Source organism: Trichosurus vulpecula, chromosome 6 (genome assembly GCF_011100635.1).
Source record: "Trichosurus vulpecula isolate mTriVul1 chromosome 6, mTriVul1.pri, whole genome shotgun sequence".
NCBI classification, from domain to species: domain Eukaryota; kingdom Metazoa; phylum Chordata; class Mammalia; order Diprotodontia; family Phalangeridae; genus Trichosurus; species Trichosurus vulpecula.
This window is the reverse complement of record NC_050578.1, coordinates 173,413,096-173,420,208: the sequence shown is the minus strand read 5'-3', so window position 1 is coordinate 173,420,208 and position 7,113 is coordinate 173,413,096. Positions and strand designations below refer to the sequence as shown.

Sequence of the window (7,113 nt, the reverse complement as noted above, 5' to 3'; positions counted from 1 at the left end):
GGAGTTGCATGGTTTAGGTTGGAATTTGTTTATATTAAGGACCACTATCCCTATTTCTTGGTAGTTGCCAAGAGGTATCACTGTTTACTTTTTAGGTAACCTTGATAAACAATAGTTTTCATAGATGTGGACAAAAATTTAAAGATATGCCCCCTGCAAAGTTTTGTTTGCTTAATCTACAGATGATTAAACTGCACAGCCTAACTTGCAATACCATTACTAGGTAGGACTAGACCTCAAAGAGGTCCAAGAAAGAGGAAAAGGAACCGTATGCGTAAAAATATTTATAGCAATTCTTTTTCCAGTGGTGAAGAATTGGAACCTGCAGAAGCTCCCATCATTTGGAAGATAGCTGAACAAGCTATGGTATAGGAATGCAATGAAAGAGTACGTGCACTAAGAAATGAAGGAGATGGCTTCAGAGAAAACTGGAAAGACTTACATGAACTGATACAAAGAGAAGTGAATAGAATCAGGAAAATAATTTATACAATAATGTAAATTTTTGAAAAACAAACAATTTTGAAAGAGTTAGGTATTCTGATGAATAACAGAATGATGAACCACAATTTCAGAAGGCTAATACTCACCTCCAGATAGAAAGCCTTTTTTAATGTTCATTTGTTTTGGTTTTGATATGCCCAATATCAGAATTTATTTTGCTTTCTTATACATGTTTGTAACAGGGTTTGTTTTTCTCTCTTTAACAATGTAGGAGAGGGGAAAGGTGGAAGGAAGAGAATTTGGGTATGAAAATAAAATAAAATTTAATTTAAAAAAGAAAACAAGAAAGAAAATTACTACTACAAGCACATATCAAATTTCTATGTAAAAAAATTCAAAAGCTTTTAAAACAAGATTTAAAATAAGAAATTTACAATACAAACCTCTTCTCCTTCTGACTCCCCCATCCCTCCCACTTCGCAGGAGCTTATTCTGAATTTCACACTCTGAGTTATTTAAAAACACAAGGATCTCTCTTGCATTTTTTTCTTAAAATTTGCCTTCCTCCAAAAATATAATGTGATAAATTTAACTTCAATTACTTCTCACATACAGAAGAAATTAATATTTCTAAACCTTATTTGTTCTCTAACTTTATTTCAGATTTAAATAGTAACAATAAAAATAACATAATCTTTTATATTTAATTTTTTCTCTCCTTTTCTTTTTTTGTATTTGTCTTTCACTTGTGAAAACATTTTAGAATCTTTTACATAAATGCACTTTAGAGTGTGCTGATAACTACTAAATAAACACATAACAATTGAACAAACTGTAAGCTCCCAACTAATAAAAATAGACATCAATTAAATAAAATAAGAGAATGGGGTCTTCCATTATTTATGAGGAATCAAAATTTTCTCAGAGGAAGGAATAACTAAAGAAAAAATCTTTTGAGGTATATTTGTCTTCCTCTACTAAAGAACACACATTTTATGATTTTCATAATAAAAATGGAATGAACAGTACTGAGAGCTTTTCCAAATACATAAAATTAATAATTGCCCTGAACTTGAGTGGCTGATCATTATTAATGCAGAAGAAGAAAAACAAACATAGGTTAAAAATGTGTAGTTCTCAGAGGATCACTACATTCTACTTTTCCACAGCAGAAGTTGATGGAATTTTGTTTAAAATTTTGTCCTTGTTCAGAAGAATATAGTTATATCAGAAGACTTTTTTAAAAGCATGAAATAATGATGGTCTCCCTAGAGAATAAGAAATTAATGAAATATTGGTTCTGCATTGCCTTTAGGACAAAATACAAACTCCTCATCTTGACATTTGAGATCTTCCAAAAGCTTGTTTCCTACCACACTGGACACCATTTGTGATTACTCACTTAAATAGTGGCTTAACCATAGTTTGACTTCCACATCCCTAAAAGGAAAGGAGCACAAGCCAATTCTTTGACTCCCTCCTGAAATTCACCTCTCAGAATCCTTTCCTTTCATTAAGATTCTGTTTGGGTAACATGTCTATGAAAGTGTTCTTAATCAATTTCCTTAGTGCCTGGTGGTCACTTCCTCTCCAAATTAACTTGTATTATTTTAATTGGTTGAATTGCTTTTGGGGGATTGGTTGAATCCAAAGCATTCTAGATTCTAGTTGTATATTCTATCTTATCAGAGGAAAAGTGTTATGTAAGTTGAGCTATCTTTAGAGTAATATTCTAATTTTTAATATGGATTGGTTCACTGTAATGAAATGCTTGTGCTTATAGGGCAATATATTTTCCCTTGATTATAAATGTATTATATGTTTGCAGAAAAAAAGAGAGAGGACAATAGGAGTTAAGAGAGAAACAGAGGAGGAAGGCAAAAGAGATAGAGGCAGATATAGACATATATGTATATATAGATGTATAAAAATATATGTATATATACATACACATACACATATATGTGTATATATGTGTGTGTATATATGTATATGTATATATATATGTATATATATATGCATATGTATATATATATATATATATATATATTCCCCTAAGAATTAAATTTTATATTGGAAATTGATGGACAGAAAAGAAAATTTAGTGATCATAACTGTGAAGATTATTTGAATAAAATCATTCATAGACATGAAGAATGGCAGAATGCTTTAAAAAGCAGACCCCAAGCACTTACTATATATAATCATCACAGTTAGAATATGCCCCAACTGCATCCAAAAGAGCAGTATAGGCAATCATGATATCAAACAAGGTGTGGTCAAAATAAATATGTTCAGGAAAGACAAAGACGGAGTCTTTTTAAAAACAGCATAGATAATGAAACAACATCAATGTTAAACATACACGCATACAATCACATCTTTTTATCCACCAAATTACATAGCATATGACTTGATACAAGGAAATATTAGATGAGGTAACAACTTGTATCAGTGGAAGTTGTCACCTTCTTTTCAATTTGGAGTCTTAAAGAGATACCTAGAATAGTAACACACTGTGATGTGGCCAGGGTAATTTAGTCCATGTTTGTTAAAAGTAGGGTTTGAATCTGGGAGTTCCTAGTTCCAGTGCTGTCTCTCAATCCACTACATCAAACTACCTCTCACTAAACACAATAGAAAATCTAATTATACAGATAATTCTTGAAATTTATAAAATAATTGTAAGTGGCAAACATATTCCTTTTTCACACATTCACACACATACGCATTACATATATGCAATAAAAAATAAAAGATTTAACCAGAAAATTAGAAAAAAATAAACATGGAACCATGCAGAGGTACATCAGAGGAAATGAGAGGGTATTGAGGGAAATATAAAAATAAAGAGAAGAAAATCGGTAAAATACTTTAAAATACACAGAAATGACTTCTATGTCATGTGACCAACAAAAGAGAGTTATGAATACTTTTTCTGGCCCTCATGATCTATTCTTCATAATTCAAATAGTGTGCAACAGATAATATATCAGCTGTCACCACAATCTAAGATATAAAAACCCTAAAGAGGTAAATATTCAATAAATTAACCATAGAAAAGGCTAATCCCTAACCCCTAACATGCTTATTCAAGATCCTCTCCCACAGCGCCTACCTGGAAGGACTGTACAAGCTGACCCAGGTACTTGAAACCAACCTTAACTCTGACCTCCACCTTACTTCCAGCGCTATAGAAAACTACAGGCAGAAGTTTGCTTTGACTGGAAACTACAATGTAGCAGTTCCCTCTGCTGTTCAGCTGAAGAACTGAGGAACAGAGTGAACTGATGTAGGACATCAGTGTGTAAGTTATGTGTGGGGTGTTTGGTATTCCACTAAATTTGAAAAAAAAAAAAAAAAGGATTGACATCCTGCTGGAGTCAATTCATTCATCCCAGAACTTATTTGGGACAGAGACAGAAGCTGATGAAATGTGAATTGCCCAGGATGGGGGGAGGTTAAGAGATCTTTGATCTCTAGTCACCAGGGTAAAGGCGATCAAAGGGTAAGGAGTCAAAAAGTGAGCAATAGGGAAGCACAAGTTGTGGGGGAGGGGTGGAGACTGAAATTACCAAAGATATCAAATGGAAGAAAATTCAATTAAAGAACCTGAGCATAAGCATATAAACAAATAGGAAAGATATTAATAACAGAAGACAATAGGGCCTGCAGATCAGATAAGTGAGTTCAGACATCTATGAAAAATATTTCAAGTCAAAGGAAAATGAATCAATATTTGATAAGGTAGATGACTGCAATTTCCCAAGAAAACTTGGTACCACAGCATGATATTCTTGAATGTTTGAAAAGAGAAATCAGAATTGTGAAAGCAGAATTTCTGACCTATACAGCAGAGATATTCAGCAGAATAGGAAAATTTGAATCTACAATTGTAGCCCTATGCAAAGAAACAATAGAGGGAATACATGATTGAGAATGAAAATATACAGAAGAGGATGACAATCTGGGAAAAGAGAAACAAAAAAAATTAAAAGAAAATGTGATATCCATACAAGCCAAACATGTCAAAGATAGGATTTGTTTACACAACTTTAGGAGGAATATGGGATATCAAATAACCTGAACACTATATGGCAAGAAATATTATCAGAAAAATGTCCAAAACTTTTAGAAATAAAAAAAATCCACTCAGAATTATCCACAGAAGCATCCAGGGGGGAAAAAATTTAAAAATGCCTTGCAAACTTCAAGACAGATTTTAAATTTAATAATTCCAATAACAAAAACAAATTTTGTAAGTGATCAGAAAGAACTTCAACTACAAAGGAAAGAAAATTTGAATAACAAAAAACTATTCCATAGCCATCATGAGACAATGAAATAGTGTTTTCTAAAGAGCAAAAGAAAAAAAAAATCATAAAGGAGTACATTGAAGGGAATTTGTTTCTGAAATAAAATAAAGAACTATAATTCATTCTATGGAAAACATATAGTGCTACGCATTTTGAAATACTGGGTATAAAAATTACACAACAGCAGTATAAGATTTTGTGATAAACTGATATGTAACTATCATATGTTGAATAGGATTTTAGAAAAGACAAAATCAATAGGCACTATGGCATTTGGATATTTTATGTGGAAAGAAAGGGAGTGCTTAGCCGTATTTTGATGCATGGACATGAGTTAATAAGCAGAGAGGAGGGATTATAGATAGTTGAGGAATAGCATGTGCAAAAGTTTTCATTTGTTTGATCTGAACTTCTGATTTCTTTGGTTTAAGGAATGCCTGGTGAGGAAGTTCCCTCTACTAATGATAAAACAGGAATGGTTCTTCAACTTACAGTCATAGAGTTGTGTGGGAGGTTTTGAGAGACTAAATTACTTGCCAAAAAGGTTCACACAACTAGTATGTGTCAGAAGTAGGACTTGAGCACTATATTTACTACCACACATTGTCTCTAAGCAAAGACTAGCAAGTGGGAATAAACATTTTGTATTTAGGGATGAGTCAAAAGACTGTCTTGCCTGGGCCTTCACCAGTCATCTTGACTTTTGTCTTTCCACTGGACTCTGAGGAATTTTTTTTTTTTTTGGAATTACAAAGCTACTTTTAATACTCTGGGGTAAGCCCATAGAAATAAAAACCACTGGGAAAGGGTAGCCCCCTCACCCCCAGGAATGCCCTGGAGGAGAGCAAGACTGAATGGGGGAAAGGATGCACAGAGGGAAACCACTGCAGACACAGGGCCAAGGGAATGATATCAGTTCTGGGACCCATGAGCACTACAGGAGGAGGTGAGAGCATGACGGGACTGGCTCCAGGTACAAAATCAATGGGCAAGAAAGATGGGCATGAGCCAGAGTTACTTGGGCTCTTCCTTCTTCTCATTGGCTTTTTTCTGCTTCTGTTGCATGATCTCCGAGTCCCTCTGCTTTCAGGCAGGTGCATCCCGGCACTTTCCCTTGCCTGAGTCACTTTGCTTTTTCATGTTCTTCTGGCTGACAAGCTCACGCTGGTTACCATGGGTGATGGCAACAACAACAGCTCCGGCCTGACTCATTGGTGTCTGCTCTTTCCTCTCCCAACTCTGATGACTCTTAAGGAATCAAGTCAAGTCAAGACATCACCTTTGTGATGTCATTGGTCTTCTTCCAGAATGAAGGACAAACAAGACCCTCTTACCTAGAGCAGAGGGTTCATGTTGAAGAAGAGTTGTCTAGGAATAGTGGAGCCAAACTGTAGAGAAATTTTAATGCCAGAAAAAGAGATTTGAGAGTGATCTCAACTGAAAAATGGGGATAATAACCTGTTAGCACCACATAAATGCTTATTCCCTTCTTCCATCACCCTTCCCATTTAATTTTATACCAGAAAGTGGTAGGTGATGTGGGGGAGTGGAGGTGATGTGTTGAATGAGCATGCTAGGGGCTAGGGATTAGTGTTTTCTATAGTTAATTTATTGAATGTTTACTTCTTTAGGATTTAATAGACTGTGTTGACAGCTGAAATAATTGAGTGCAATGCTGAAAGTGATGTGTAAAGGTTAATCAAATATACAGGATAAATGATAAAAGATGTCGGTGAGGCTACCAGGAAGATTCTCCAAAACCAGGCTGTCATATTGCCAAAAATCCATTTTATTACTTTAGATTGACAATTGATTCCTTTTAAAATGTAAACATTTTTGATCAAGATCCTATTAAATATCTCTTTCAGTCATTCATTCCTATTTTTTGATGGAAATTTTGAAGGAAAGAGATAGGATTAAAAAATCAGGTAAGTGGGATCATCCAACTGGATTAGAATAGTATAGCCTAGGGGAGAACAATGAATTCCTGAGAAAAAGAAGAATAGGAGGAGGGGTGGGGAAGATGGAGAAAGGAGTAGGGAAGATATCAAAACATTGTTTCCTGGACTTCAATATTTTGTTGAGAAAAAAAAGAGCTTACCTGAAAAGTCATTGTAATGAGCTAAGTTGTGAAAAAAAATATGTGGCATAAAATCAATGTGTTATGGCTGATGCTAGAAAAGATGACGTTGAAGACTATAATGGCCAGTCTTTCCTAGAATCTTCACAATCATGATGACTAAAGAGTAATACAGCTTTTATATTCTGGGTTATTTCCAGTCCAATGTCACAAATGCCAAAATTTTATTTGTTTTCCTCATATTGTAGTATAAATGTTTGCTTTAATTTTTGA

At 34.2% G+C, this 7,113-nt stretch overlaps 1 pseudogene; it reads right to left on the bottom strand.

The window, feature by feature from the left end:
* Nucleotides 1-5,774: 5,774 nt before the first annotated feature.
* LOC118854841 lies at nucleotides 5,775-5,972 on the bottom strand (annotated as a pseudogene).
* Between the last annotated feature and the right edge of the window lie 1,141 nt (nucleotides 5,973-7,113).